Here is a 16,593-nt window from a genome sequence, read left to right on the forward strand (position 1 = left end):
CTACCAGGACAGCATCCCCATCCCACCTTCTAGTACAGCGCCCCACCCCATACCAGAACAGCACCCTCACCCCATACCCCCTTGTAGTACAGCAACCCCACCCCCGTTCTAGTACAGCACCGCCCCCTTCTAGTACAGCACCCTCTCACCCCTCTGGATGTACGCACACAGACACCCACACACACCCTGCATACACTCATTCACGCACCCCACATACACTCATACACTAACAATGACATGCACGTATTCACTCATGAGCATCCATACATGCACTCACTCACAAGCATCCAAACACATTCACCTCAACATTGATACATACAATCACTTCAACATTCATACATGCACTCACTTCAACATTCATACACGCATTCAACCATGCATAAACACATGCATACACACAGCTATACACACACGCAGACAACACCCACTCACACACGCACACACAACACCCTGCACCCTCGCACTCTCTCGTCTGTCGTGCGCCCGACTTGCCTGGTCCGGTGAAGAGATCGTCCGGCAGGGAACAGGCACCTTGATTGCCAGCAGCACACCGCCACCAGGACACTGGCAGGCCATATTACAGGTTGTAATATGGCTAGTAGATTCCATTTGTCGGGACAGGGCCGGAGGTGGAGCAGCCCATGCGCCTCCGACTGCCAGGACAACTACTGGAGGATTTCTGCCCAAAATGTGGTAAAAATCCTTCAGTACTCATGATATGGTGTTCGGAAGACCGCCAGCTGCTGGCGGTCTTCTGGCACCCACGGCTTTGGAGTCTATATCTAGGACTCAGTGTTTGTGTGGGAACACTAGACAATGTCACATTTCTTGCAGGAGGGGAAGAAGAAAATGCACTATCAATAAAGTGACTAAATACTACAAGGAACACTACAAGGAATAACGCACCTAATATGCATGTACATAAATAAAATCTTTAAGGTGAAAGACAGCAGCAGCACAGTATTCTCCATCAATTCCACCTGTGCAAAGCGGGAAAACAAAGTCCAAGTGATGAATAATAGCAGATATATTTACGAGGTCTTTGTGAGTCTTTGTAGGATGCTGGCCTGGCTTATAGTGGGTACCTTGTGGTACCTACACTTTGTGCCAGGTCCAGTTATCCCTTATTAGTAGATTAGAGGTCTTCTAGAAGCTTAGGCTGATAGAAGTAGCTATAGCAGAGCAGCTTAGGCTGAACTAGGAGACATGCAAAGCTCCTACTATACCACTTATATCACTTAGTACTATATCACAAGAAAACACAATACTCAGAGTTACTAAAAATAAAGGTACTTTATTTTAGTGACAATATGCCAAAAGTATCTCAGAGGATATATTCCTTTAGGAGGTAAGTAATATACACAAAATATACACACACAAACCAAAATCAGGTAAGTAACAGTTCGAAAAGTAGTGCAAACACTGTAGAACACAATAGAATGCAATAGGTAGAAAAAGGCCTAGGGGCAACACAAACCATATACTCCAAAAGTGGAATGCGAACCACAAATGGTTCCCAGGCCTAGTGTAGTGTGTAGAGGGTCGCTGGGAGTGTAAGAAAACACTGAGGGTGTCCAAGATACCCCACCCCAAGACCCTAAAAATTAGGAGTAAATTTACCCTGCTACCCCAGAAAGACAGTAACGTCGAGATAGGGGATTCTGCAAGAACAACAACTGACTGCAAAGCACTGAAGATGGATTCCTGGACGTGAGGACTTGTAAAGGAAGGGGACCAAGTCCAAGAGTCACGCAAGTGTCCAGGAGGGGAAGGAGCCCACTAAACCCCGGATGAAGGTGCAAAAGGGCTGCCTCTGGGTGGAAGAAGCCAAAGATTCTGTAACAACGGAAGGTGCCAGGAACCTCTCCTTTGGTCAGAAGATGTCCCACGGCGTGCTGGAGGATGCAGAAAGACCACAAACAAGCCTTGCTAGCTGCAAGAGTTGCAGTTAAGGATTTTGGGTGCTTCCAGGGCCCAGGAAGGACCACAACGTCGCCCCTTGGAGGAGGAGACGGAGGGGGTACCAAGTAACACAGAGAGCCCACGCAGGAGCAGGCAGCACCCACAGAAGCACCTGAACAGGCACTTAGAAGATCTGAGGACAACGGTTGACTCAGAACAACAAAAGAGGGTCCCACGACGTCAGAGTCCAACTCAGCGAGTTGGGCAATGCAGGACGGAGTTCTGGGGACCTGGGCTAGGCTGTGCACAAAGGAAGTCTTGCAAAAGTGCACAGAAGTCCGAGCAGCTGCAGTTCACACAGTACACAGGATTACTGTCTGGTGTGGTGAGACAAGGACTTACCTCCACCAAATTTGGACAGAAGGGCCACTGGACTGTTGGGGACACTTGGACCCAGCTCTTGTGATCCAGAGACCACGCTCGTCAGGATGAAAGGGGACCCAGAGGACCGGTGATGCAGAAGTTTGGTGCCTGCGTTGGCAGGGGAAAGATTCCGTCGACCCACAGGAGATTTCTTCTTGGCTTCCAGTGCAGGGTGAAGGCAGACAGCTCTCAGAGCATGCACCACCAGGAAACAGTCGAGAAAGCCGGCAGGATGAAGCGCTACAATGTTGCTGGGAGTCTTCTTGCTACTTTGTTGCGGTTTTGCAGGTACCCTGGAGCAGTCAGCGGTCGATCCTTGGCAGAAGTCGAAGAGGGAAGTGAAGAGAAATTCTGGTGAGCTCTTGCATTCGTTATCTGGTGAGATGCCCACAGGAGAGACCCTAAATAGCCCACAGAAGAGGATTGGCTACAGAGAAAGGTAAGCACCTATCAGGAGGGGTCTCTGACGTCACCTGCTGGCACTGGCCACTCAGAGCTGTCCATTGTGCCCTCACACCTCTGCATCTAAGTTGGCAGAGGTGTGGGACACACTGGAGGTGCTGGTCAGGGGAGTGGTCACTCCCCTTTCCTTTGTCCAGTTTCACGCCAGAGCAGGGCTGGGGGGATCCCTGAACCGGTGTAGACTGGCTTATGCAAGGAGGGCACCATCTGTGCCCTTCAAAGCATTTCCAGGGGCCAGAAGAGGCTACGCCTCCCAGGCCCTTCACACCTATTTCCAAAGGGTGAGGGTGTAACACCCTTTCTCAGAGGAAATTCTTTGTTCTGCCTTCCTGGGACCAGGCTGCCCAGGCCCCAGGGGGGCAGAACCCTGTCTGAGGGTTGGCAGCAGCGGTAGCTGCAGAGAAAACCCTTGGAAGTTAGTTTGGCAGTACCCCGGCTCTATGCTGGAGACCCAGGGATGCATGGAAATGTCTCCCCAATACCAGAATGGCATTGGGGTGACAATTCCATGATTATAGACATGTTACATGGCCATGTTCGGAGTTACCATGGTGACGCTACATATAGGTATTTATCTATATGTAGTGCACGCATGTAATGGTGTCCCCGCACTCACAAAGTCTGGGGAAATTGCCCTGAACAATGTGGGGTCGCCTTGGCTAGCACCAGGGTGCCCTCACACTAAGTAACTTTGCACCTAACCTTCACTAAGTGAGGGTTAGACATATAGGTGACTTATAAGTTACTTAAGTGCAGTATAAAATGGCTGTGAAATAAAGTGGACGTTATTTCACTCAGGCTGCAGTGGCAGTCCTGTGTAAGAATTGTCTGAGCTCCCTATGGGTGGCAAAAGAAATGCTGCAGCCCATAGGGATCTTCTGGAACCCCAATACCCTGGGTACCTAGGTACCATATACTAGGGAATTATAAGGGTGTTCCAGCGTGCCAATCAGAATTGGTAAAATTTGTCACTAGCCTGCAGTGACAAATTTAAAAGCAGAGAGAGCATAAACACTGAGGTTCTGATTAGCAGAGTCTCAGTGATACAGTTAGGCACCACACAGGGAATACATATAGGCCACAAACTTATGAGCACTGGGTCCTGGTTAGCAGGATCCCAGTGACACATATCAAACACACTGACAACATAGGGGTTTCACTATGAACACTGGGCCCTGGCTAGCAGGATCCCAGTGAGACAGTAAAAACACACTGACATATACTCACAAACAGGCCAAAAGTGGGGGTAACAAGGCTAGAAAGAGGCTACCTTCCTACAGTCATCCTTAGCCCTACTCCGTGTTCTTCTAAAGGACAACCTTATGCTCCTTCACGTATGCCTCTGCAGTGTTACTCCAAAACTCTCACAATGTTCTCTCTCCATCATCTGCAGCAAAGTATGACCATTAAGGTAAAGAGTACCTCAGATAAGGCACTCTTTGATCTCCACAGTGACAATCGTTCTTTCTCACTTTCCCTTTGATCAGAGTTCTCAGTATCCTCAGGAGTCCCCTGAGGTACAACATTATTATGCAGATTCAATTTCCCTCTTTCTTGTCTTCTGGGCCAACAGTCTCCAGCTTCCACCTACTTCCTTACTGCACTAGGTCCTTCGTCAATGTATGAATCTGAAGTTGACTCATTTGCCACTACAGGACAACACTCTCTTGTTTCAGATTTAATTGTAGAAATCTCAAGACTGAACATGTGTTGTTTCTGGCTCTGTTTGCTCCCCACTTGCTTGACTAACCTGTTCCTGCTGTCTCTCTGTCACCACCAGTACTTCTGGAACAGGTGCTGTCACATCTAGAGGACATTCCATTCAGTGAATATTTGAAACTTGGAGCCAAATAGGGAGACATCCACATTTAACTGCTTTTGTGGTTACCAAGATGACTTGATACGGCCCACACCAACAAGACTTCAAAGACATTTTCCTTACATGTTTCTTCACTTTCACCACAACCCAGTTGTTGGGACTGAGATCATGACGCTGTTCCTGATTTGGCGGGATGGAGGCTGCCACAACCGGCTGAGACACAGAATGCACCACATCACCTAGCACTTACAGTAGTCTATTTCATCTGTAATGTTCGCTAGTGCACTAGTGCATTTGCAGGAATAGCTGGCAATCTCATAGCTCTGCCCATGATGATCTCATGGGGGTGAGAGTTCTGTCTTCTAATCAGGTATACTGTGAAGGCTCATCAGCACAAGAGGCAAAGCATCAGGCCATTTCAAAGATATCGAAAAACATACTTTTGCCACTCTGGATTTCAGCGTCCCATTGACCCATTCAACGACCTGGAGCCTGAGGTCTATAGCTGGAATAAAGTCTCTGTTCTACTTGTAATGTTGTGCACAACAACCTCGGGACGTCATTATTAAAATGAGTCCCACAATCTAATTCCAGAGAAGTCGGGAAGCCAAACCTGGGTATAAGGTCTCTCAACAACAATTTTGCAACAGTGAGACTGTTGTTTCTTCTGGTCATGTAAGCTTCAAGCCAATGCAAGAAGATGCATACAATCACCAGGGCATCTCCCACCCCGTTACATGCCGGCATCTCAATATAGTTCACTGCATCCTGCTAAAGGGCCCTCCTAATCTTCCAATGTGACTTAGTGTTACTGCAGTTCTCTTCCCAACATTATTCTGCTGGCACAGGACACATCTGTGACACATTGCTTCAGCCATCTACCTGTATGTGGGATTTAACCACCTTTGCCTAAACAACCTCACCATGGCATCTCTACCAAAATAAGCTGGACCATGGAAATGTCTAGCCATTGGAGGAAACAAACTATTTGGCAACACCAGTCTGCCATCCATTAAAACCCAAATGTCATCATCTCTTTTGACACAGCCTGCTCTGACCCAACTCTGCTATTCTTCCTCTGACACTTCTTCCTGAAGCCTCTTTACCTCTTCCCATGTTTCTGCGCTTGTTAACAAAAGGTTGTGGTTGGTCTCATCCATTACCTCATTTGTATACTCTCCATCAAAAGTACAGACATTGTGATCACAGTACTTTGTGACCGCATTAGCATAATTGTTATCCAATGCTCCATGATAATTTCCACCATGATGTACAGTGCACCTGACCACTGCAACCTGCTCAGGCAACTACAACACATTAAGAAGGTTCCTTACTTGCTCGTCATTCTGGATCAGGGATCCGGGAGTCAACACAAAACCCCTCTGGCCCATAATTGTCTGAAGTCATTAAGGACCCCAAAGTTGTACTATCAATAAAAATTGTCACCTTTAGCTGGTGTGAAACACAGCATGTCCTAGTAAGAGCAATCAATTCAGCACTTGTGCAGAAAATATTCCTTGAAGCCAGGAAGCTTCAACAACTCCTGAAATACTGAAGACTGCATAAGCAGCTCTTAAACTTCCTACACAGTCTTGTACATATGAGCCATCAACATATAGCACAAAATCAGATTCAGTTAGTGGCTCATCCTATATATCTGGTCTCAGTTTGGTGCATAGTTCAGTGTTGTAGGAGGCTGGCCTGGCTTGTAGTGGGTACCAGAGGTACTTTCACCTTGTGCCAGGTCCAGTTTTCCCTTATTAGTGTAGAAGAGGTGTTTCTAGCAGCTAAGGCTGATAGAAGGTAGCTATAGCAGAGCAGCTTAGGCTGAACTAGGAGACATGCAAAGCTCCTACTATACCACTGGTGTCATATGCACAATATCATAAGAAAACACAATACATAGATATACTAAAAATAAAGGTACTTTATTTTTATGACAATATGCCAAAAGTGTCTCAGTGAGTACCCTCAGTATGAGGATGCCAAATATACACAAGATATATGTACACAATACCAAAAATATGCAGTAATAGCAAAAGGAAGTAATGCAAGCAGTGTAAAGTTAAAATAGATTGCAATAGGAGCACATAGGTATAGGGGCAACACAAACCATACACTCCAAAAGTGGAATGCGAACCACGAATGGAACCCAAACCTATGTGAGTTTGTAGAGGGTCGCTGGGACTGTAAGAAAACAGTGAGGGTTAGAAAAATAGCCCACCCCAAGACCCTGTAAGGTAGGTGTAAAGTGCACCTACAACCCCCAGAGAGCACAGAAGTCGTGATAGGGGGATTCTGCAAGGAAAACCAACACCAGCAATGCAACAACAGTGGATTTCTGGACGTGAGTACCTGTAAAACAAGGGGACCAAGTCCAAGAGTCGTGACAGTGTCGAGAGTGGGCAGATGCCCAGGAAATGCCAGCTGTGGGTGCAAGGAAGCTGCCACCGGATGGAAGAAGCTTGGTGTTTTGCAAGAACGAAGAGGACTAGGAACTTCGCCTTTGGAGGATGGATGTCCCACGTCGTGAAGAAGCTTGCAGAGGTGTTCCCACGCAGAAAGACCGCAAACAAGCCTTGCTAGCTGCAAGGGTCGCGGTTAGTGTTTTTGGATGCTGCTGTGACCCAGGAGGGACCAGGATGTCACCACTTGGATGAGGAGACAGAGGGGGCGCTCAGCAAGTCAGGGAGCCCTCACAGAAGCAGGCATCACCCGCAGAAGTACCAGAACAGGCACTTAGAAGAGGAGTGAACAGGAGTCCACCCAAAGTCACAAAAGGGAGTCCCACAACGCCGGAGGACAACTCAGAAGGTTGTGCACTGCAGGTTAGACTGTCGGGGACCAGGCTTGGCCGTGCATGAAGGAAATCCTGGAAGAGTGCACAGGAGCTAGAGCAACTTCAAATCACATGGGACCCAGCAATGCAGTGTAGCGTGGGGAGGCAAGGACTTACCTCCACCAAACTTGGACTGAAGAGTCACTGGACTGTGGGAGTCACTTGGACAGAGTTGCTGAGTTCCAGGGACCACGCTCATCGTGCTGAGAGGGGACCCAGAGGACCGGTGATGCAGTCTTCTGTTGCCTGCGGTTGCAGGGGGAAGATTCCGTCGACCCACAGGGGATTTCTTCAGAGCTCCTGATGCAAGAAGGAGGCAGGCTACCCCCAGAGCAGGCACCACCAGGAAACAGGCGAGAAAGCCGGCAGGATGAAGTGATACAAGGTTGCAGTAGTCGTCTTTGCTACTTTGTTGCGGTTTTGCAGGCGCCCTGAGCAGTCAGCGGTCGATCCTTTGGCAGAAGGTGAAGAGGGAGATGCAGAGGAACTCTGGTGAGCTCTTGCATTCGGTATCTGAAGAATTCCCCAAAACAGAGACCCTAAATAGCCAGAAAAGGAGGTTTGGCTACCTAGGAAGGAGGAAAGGCTAGTAAGAAAGGTAAGAGCCTATCAGAAGGAGTCTCTGACGTCACCTGATGGCACTGGCCACTCAGAGCAGTCCAGTGTGCCAGCAACACCTCTGTTTCCAAGATGGCAGAGGTCTGGGGCACACTGGAGGAGCTCTGGGCACCTCCCCTGGGAGGTGCAGGTCAGGGAAGTGGTCACTCCCCTTTCCTTTGTCCAGTTTCACGCCAGAGCAGGGCTGGGGGATCCCTAAACCGGTGTAGACTGGCTTATGCAGAGATGGGCAGCATATGTGCCCATCAAAGCATTTCCAGAAGCTGGGGGAGACTACTCCTCCCCAGCCCTCACACCTATTTCCAAAGGGAGAGGGGGTGACACCCTCTCTCAGACGAAATCCTTTGTTCTGCCTTCCTGGGCCAGGGCTGCCTGGACCCCAGGGGGGCAGAAACCTGTCTGAGGGGTTGGCAGCAGCAGCAGCTGCAGTGCAAACCCTGAAAAGGCAGTTTGGCAGTACCCAGGTTCTGTGCTAGAGACCCGGGGGATCATGGAATTGTCTCCCCAATGCAAGAATGGCATTGGGGTGACAATTCCATGATCTTAGACATGCTACATGGCAATGTTCGGAGTTACCATTGTGATGCTATACAAAGGTAGTGACCTATGTATAGTGCACGTGTGAAATGGTGTCCCCGCACTCACAAAGTCTGGGGAATTTGCCCTGAACAATGTGGGGGCACCTTGGCTAGTGCCAGGGTGCCCACACACTAAGTAACTTTGCACCCAACCTTCACCAGGTGAAGGTTAGACATATAGGTGACTTATAGGTTACTTAAGTGCAGTGGTAAATGGCTGTGAAATAACGTGGACATTATTTCACTCAGGCTGCACTGGCAGGCCTGTGTAAGAATTGTCAAATCTCCCTATGGGTGGCAAAAGAAATGCTGCAGCCCATAGGGATCTCCTGGAAAACCAATACCCTGGGTACCTCAGTACCATATACTAGGGAATTATAAGGGTGTTCCAGTATGCCAATGTGAATTGGTGAAATTGGTCACTAGCCTGTTAGTGACAATTTGGAAAGCAGAGAGAGCATAACCCCTGAGGTTCTGGTTAGCAGAGCCTCAGTGAGACAGTTAGCATCACACAGGGAACACATATGTATAGACCACAAACTTATGAGCACTGGGGTCCTGGCTAGCAGGGTCCCAGTGACACATAACAAACATACTGACTACATAGGGCTTTCACTATGAGCACTGGGCCCTGGCTAGCAGGATCCCAGTGAGACAGTGAAAACACCCTGACATATACTCACAAACAGGCCAAAAGTGGGGGCAACAAGGCTAGAAAGAGGCTACTTTCTCACACAACTCCCCCCCCCCCAAACGAAGGACAATAAGGCTAACCTTGGCCAGTTGAGACTTTATTGTCTAAGTGGTGATAAGTGGAGAGTAGCTCTGCAATAGACTGGTTACTCTCTTTATCATCCACTATATGGTTACTTCCCTGTGGGGATGTAAACCACCCTGTTTGAAGTTTTTTAGCTAACCAACAATGTGAAGATATATTTTCAGAGTTTCTATCAGTAAGTTTTAGTTTAGAACAGTGGGAATTGTCCACTGGACCTATTTCTAGTGATGAGAATGCCAGACAGGGATGCTGTCTCAGTAAAGCCATAGCTGGGCAAAAACTTTGTCCATATGGCTGGAAGAGAGAACAGGGATGCTGTTTCTCTTTAGTTGGAGCAGGGCAGGGATGCTGTCCTATGAGCTCCACACTAGGGCAGGGCTGCTTTCCTAAGTGTTGTGAGGCAGTGCAGAGTTTCTGCACTAAAGGTTCTCTGGGAGGGTTAGAGGGATGCTCCATGTTAACTAAAATGGTGCTCTTTTTCTCACCAATATTAGTTATCCCACAGAGAGGTACTTCCACCTCAGGGAGTACAGCTATGCCAGCTGATGATTCCCTTGGTACAGGTGCCACCCCAGGAGAGGTTTCTCCCACCACAGGAATGGTATGCTGAATGGCAGGGTGGGTAGGGGATACCGTGATACCCTTTTTACCTGTTGTTGGAGAGGGATCCTGAGTTATCAGGCCTTTTTCTTTCCTTTGCTTTTTCATTTCAGTAGAAATGAGAGGGAACAATTCCTCAGGGATACCCAGCATGGCTGCATGGGTATAAAACTCTACCTCAGCCCAACCTGAGGTCTCTAGCTCATTACCTAAGAGACAGTCTACAGGTAAGCTAGTGACACTACCACCTGCTTAGGGCCAGTAACTCCACCCCAACTAAGCTGAACTATAGCTAAGGGAAGAAACTTAGTGGAGTTATGGACATCAATAATCTTGTACTGCTGTCCAATGATGTGTTGTTCAGGAGCTACTAGGTTTTCAGTCACCAAAGTGATACTGGCACCTGTGTCCCTGTAGGCCTGGGCCTCAACACCATTTATTGAAACTCCCTGCCTATACTTATCCATTGTAAGGGGACAAGCAGCCAGTGTGGCAAGGCCAATGCCACTAGGTGTGACAGAAACTGTCTTGGGACTGACTACCCCAGTTTCTATGATGGACCAATAAGTGAACCCAACTACACCATTAGCTTGACTGTTGCCAGCAGTCCCACCACTATTACCACTACTGCTAGGGGCACTAGAGTTTGATGTATTAGTGGTGGTAGGCTCAGGGGGTTTACCTGGACAGGATTTATCCCCTTGCCAATGGCCTTTCTTTTTACACACATAGCACCAAGGCTTTTTAATGTGTGTATGTTGTGAAGAAGAGGGAGAATTTGATTTATCCCCACCCCCTGAAGAGTGTTTAGGATGTGAAGAAGGATCTTTGGTTTTACCCTTATCCCCATGCTTATCCTGAGATTTCTCACCATCATTCTTCTTGCCATCCTTGTCACCCCCTGTATGAACTTTTCTTCTTCACTCTTGTTCTGACCCATTTGTCTGTCTTCTTTCCCAATTCTTGGGGAGAGGTCAGATCTGAGTCCACTAGATATTAGTGTAACAAATCAGACACACAGTTATTCAGAATATGCTCTCTCAGAATAAGATTATACAGGCTTTCATAGTCAGAAACTTTACTGCCATGTAACCACCCCACCAAGGCCTTCACTGAACAGTCAACAAAGTCTATCCAGTCTTGTGAGGACTCTTTTCTGGTGTCTCCGAACTTAATCCTGTATTGTTCAGTGGTTAAGCCAAATCCATCCAAGAGTGCATCCTTCAAAACTGCAAAATTATTGGCATCACTTTCTCTAACAGTAAGGAGCCTATCCCTGCCCTTTCCATTGAAAGATAGCCATAGGATAGCAGCCCACTGCCTTTGAGGGACCCCTGTACCATACAGGCCCTCTCAAGTGCAGCAAACCACTTGTTAATGTCACCCCCCCCCTTGTAAGGGGGAACTATCTTGTGCAGATTCCTGGAATCATGCTCTCTCACAGGATTGCTATCAGGAATTCTGCTGCTGCCACCATGGGGTCCAAACCCCAACCTCTGTCTCTCCTTCTCCAGATCTAGGGATTCCCTGTCTAGAGCCAGCTGATGCTGTTTAAGCTTCAGTCTGGTCTCTTCCACTCTCAACTTTTTGAGTTCCCTTTCTAACATGTTGTCTTCAGGGTGGGTGGGTTGGGAATGCTTGGACACAGAAGATATATTGGAATTAACAGAGGGAGTCCTGTCCCTAACAGCTTGCACTCTAACAACCTGGCCTTCAGGAACAAAAACATCCCTACTATGATGGGAGCTTCTATTACTACCAGCATTGCTATGTGGTCTGCTAAGGGGCAGATTTGGAAGAGAACCCTGTACACCTCCCTCAAGGGGTTCCCCTGACTCAGAGTGTGAGCTATCTACTAACTTCTCAGATGAAGTGCCAGCTAGGGACTTATCATTCTCAATGAGCATGTTAAACAGAAATTCTCTAAAAGGGTTCTTTCCTACCACTAAACCTCTATCAATGCAGAGACTCCTTAGGCTCTTAAAGTTAAGACTGTCATATGTTGTATTGACCATTTTAAGAGAAGTTCCTACATCAGACATGATAGAAGAAGGTTTAGGGACAGTGAGAAGAGAGAAAAAGTTTCAGGACTTTTTAAAGAACAGGAAAAAACGTTTTTCAAACCTTTTGAAACTTTTAGAAAGTTTAGGAGTACTTTTCAGCACTTAGCAGAAAGTGTAAGAGAAGAAAAGCAACACTTTTTGGTTAGGTGTACATACACTGAACTTGTTTTGTATATTTTTCTCTTATGAAAAGTACAATATGACAAAGTGGTAAGTAGTTACAAGTACTTATCCCACCGCTGCACAACCAATGTAGGAGGCTGGCCTGGCTTGTAGTGGGTACCAGAGGTACTTACACCTTGTGCCAGGTCCAGTTATCCCTTATTAGTAGTATAGAGGTGTTTCTAGCAGCTAAGGCTGATAGAAGGTAGCTATAGCAGAGCAGTTTAGGCTGAACTAGGAGACATGCAAAGCTCCTACTATATCACTGGTGTCATATGCACAATATCATAAGAAAACACAATACACAGATATACTAAAAGTAAAGGTACTTTATTTTTATGACAATATGCCAAAAGTGTCTCAGTGAGTACCCTCAGTATGAGGATGTCAAATATACACAAGATATATGTACACAATACCACAAATATGCAGTAATAGCAAAAGGAAGTAATGCAAGCAGTGTAAAGTTACAATAGATTGCAATAGGAGCACATAGGTATAGGGGCAACACAAACCATATACTCCAAAAGTGGAATGCGAACCACAAATGGACCCCAAACCTATGTGAGTTTGTAGAGGGTCACTGGGACTGTAAGAAAACAGTGAGGGTTAGAAAAATAGCCCACCCCAAGACCCTGTAAGGTAGGTGTAAAGTGCACCTACAACCCCAGAGAGCACAGAAGTCGTGATAGGGGGATTCTGCAAGAAAAACCAACACCAGCAATGCAACAACAGTGGATTTCCGGACCTGAGTACCTGTAAAACAAGGGGACCAAGTCCAAGAGTTGTGACAGTGTTGAGAGTGGGCAGATGCCCAGGAAATGCCAGCTGAGGGTGCAAGGAAGCTGCCACCGGAGGGAAGAAGCTTGGTGTTTTGCAAGAACAAAGAGGACTAGGAACTTCCCCTTTGGAGGATGGATGTCTCACGTCGTGAAGAAGCTTGCAGAGGTGTTCCCATGCAGAAAGACCGCAAACAAGCCTTGCTAGCTGCAAGGGTCACGGTTAGGATTTTTGGATGCTGCTGAGACCTAGGAGGGACCAGGATATCGTCACTTGGACGAGAAGACAGAGGGGGCGCCCAGCAAGTCAGGGAGCTCTCACAGAAGCAGGCAGCACCTGCAGAAGTACTCGAACACGCACTTAGAAGAGGAGTGAACCAGAGTCCACCCGAAGTCACAAAAGGGAGTCCCACGACGCCGGAGGACAGCTCAGAAGGTTGTGCACTGCAGGTTAGAGTGACGGGGACCCAGGCTTGGCTGTGCACAAAGGAAATCCTGGAAGAGTGCACAGGAGCCGGAGCAGCTTCAAATCATGGGGTACCGAGCAATGCAGTCTAGCATGGGGAGGCAAGGACTTACCTCCACCAAACTTGGACTGAAGAGTCACTGGACTGTGGGAGTCACTTGGACAGAGTTGCTGAGTTCCAGGGACCACGCTCGTTGTGCTGAGAGGGGACCCAGAGGACCGGTGATGCAGTCTTTTGTTGCCTGCGGTTGCAGGGGGAAGATTCCGTCGACCCACTGGAGATTTCTTCAGAGCTCCTGGTGCAAGAAGGAGGCAGGCTGCCCCCAGAGCAGGCACCACCAGAAAACAGGCGAGAAAGCCGGCAGGATGAAGCGATACAAGGTTGCAGTAGTCGTCTTTGCTACTTTGTTGCGGTTTTGCAGGCGCCCTGAGCAGTCAGCGATCGATCCTTTGGCAGAAGGTGAAGAGGGAGATGCAGAGGAACTCTGGTGAGCTCTTGCATTCGGTATCTGAAGAATTCCCCAAAGCAGAGACCCTAAATAGCCAGAAAAGGAGGTTTGGCTACCTAGGAAGGAGGATAGGCTAGTAAGAAAGGTAAGAGCCTATCAGAAGGAGTCTCTGACGTCACCTGATGGCACTGGCCACTCAGAGCAGTCCAGTGTGCTAGGAACACCTCTGTTTCCAAGATGGCAGAGGTCTGGGGCACACTGGAGGAGCTCTGGGCACCTCCCCTGGGAGGTGCAGTTCAGGGGAGTGGCCACTCCCCTTTTCTTTGTCCAGTTTCACGCCAGAGCAGGGCTGGGGGATCCCTAAACTGGTGTAGACTGGCTTATGCAGAGATGGGCAGCATTTGTGCCCATCAAAGCATTTCCAGAGGCTGGGGGAGGCTACTCCTCCCCAGCCCTCACACCTATTTCCAAAGGGAGAGGGTGCGCCACCCTCTCTCAAAGAAAATCCTTTGTTCTGCCTTCCTGAGCCAGGGCTGCCTGGACCCCAGGGGGGCAGAAACCTGTCTGAGGGGTTGGCAGCAGCTGCAGTGCAAACCCTGAAAAGGCAGTTAGGCATTACCCGGGTTCTGTGCTAGAGACCCAGGGGATCATGGAATTGTCTCCCCAATGCCAGAATGGCATTGGGGTGACAATTCCATGATCTTAGACATGTTACATGGCCATGTTCAGAGTTACCATTGTGACGCTATACATAGGTAGTGGCCTATGTATAGTGCACGCGTGAAATGATGTCCCCGCACTCACAAAGTCCGGGGATTTTGCCCTGAACAATGTGGGGGCACCTTGGCTAGTGCCAGGGTGCCCACACACTAAGTAACTTTAGACCCAACCTTCACCAGGTGAAGGTTAAACATATAGGTGACTTATAAGTTACTTAAGTGCAGTGGTAAATGGCTGTGAAATAACGTGGGCGTTATTTCAATCAGGCTGCACTGGCAGGCCTGTGTAAGAATTGTCAGATCTCCCTATGGGTGACAAAAGAAATGCTGCAGCCCATAGGGATCTCCTGGAAAACCAATACCCTGGGTACCTCGGTACCATATACTAGGGAATTATAAGGGTGTTCCAGTATGCCAATGTGAATTGGTGAAATTGGTCACTAGCCTGTTAGTGACAATTTGGAAAGCAGAGAGAGCATAACCCCTGAGGTTCTGGTTAGCAGAGCCTCAGTGAGACAGTTAGCATCACACAGGGAACACATACGTATAGGCCACAAACTTATGAGCACTGGGGTTGCAGTAGTCGTCTTTGCTACTTTGTTACGGTTTTGCAGGCGTCCTGAGCAGTCAGCGGTCGATCCTTTGGCAGAAGGTGAAGAGGGAGATGCAGAGGAACTCTGGTGAGCTCTTGCATTCGGTATCTGAAGAATTCCCCAAAGCAGAGACCCTAAATAGCCAGAAAAGGAGGTTTGGCTACCTAGGAAGGAGGATAGGCTAGTAAGAAAGGTAAGAGCCTATCAGAAGGAGTCTCTGACGTCACCTGATGGCACTGGCCACTCAGAGCAGTCCAGTGTGCCAGGAACACCTCTGTTTCCAAGATGGCAGAGGTCTGGGGCACACTGAAGGAGATCTGGGCACCTCCCCTGGGAGGTGCAGGTCAGGGGAGTGGCCACTCCCCTTTCATTTGTCCAGTTTCACGCCAGAGCAGGGCTGGGGGATCCCTAAACTGGTGTAGACTGGCTTATGCAGAGATGGGCAGCATCTGTGCCCATCAAAGCATTTCCAGAGGCTGTGGGAGGCTACTCCTCCCCAGCCCTCACACCTATTTCCAAAGGGAGAGGGTGTGCCACCCTCTCTCAGAGAAAATCCTTTGTTCTGCCTTCCTGGGCCAGGGCTGCCTGGACCCCAGGGGGGCAGAAACCTGTCTGAGGGGTTGGCAGCAGCAGCAGCTGCAGTGCAAACCCTGAAAAGGCAGTTTGGCATTACCCCGGTTCTGTGCTAGAGACCCAGGGGATCGTGGAATTGTCGCCCCAATGCCAGAATGGCATTGGGGTGACAATTCCATGATTTTAGACATGTTACATGGCCATGTTCAGAGTTACCATTGTGACGCTATACATAGGTAGTGGCCTATGTATAGTGCACGCGTGAAATGGTGTCCCCGCACTCACAAAGTCCAGGGAATTTGCCCTGAACAATGTGGGGGCACCTTGGCTAGTGCCAGGGTGCCCACACACTAAGTAACTTTAGACCCAACCTTCACCAGGTGAAGGTTAAACATATAGGTGACTTATAAGTTACTTAAGTGCAGTGGTAAATGGCTGTGAAATAACGTGGGCGTTATTTCAATCAGGCTGCACTGGCAGGCCTGTGTAAGAATTGTCAGATCTCCCTATGGGTAGCAAAATAAATGATGCAGCCCATAGGAATCTCCTGGAAAACCAATGCCCTGGGTACCTCAGTACCATATACTAGGGAATTATAAGGGTGTTCCAGTATGCCAATGTGAATTTGTGAAATTGGTCACTAGCCTGTTAGTGACAATTTGGAAAGCAGAGAGAGCATAACCACTGAGGTTCTGGTTAGCAGAGCCTCAGTGAGACAGTTAGGCATCACACAGGGAGCATATACATATAGGCCACAAAAGTATGAGCAC

Source organism: Pleurodeles waltl, chromosome 4_2, assembly GCF_031143425.1.
Source record: "Pleurodeles waltl isolate 20211129_DDA chromosome 4_2, aPleWal1.hap1.20221129, whole genome shotgun sequence".
NCBI lineage: Eukaryota > Metazoa > Chordata > Amphibia > Caudata > Salamandridae > Pleurodeles > Pleurodeles waltl.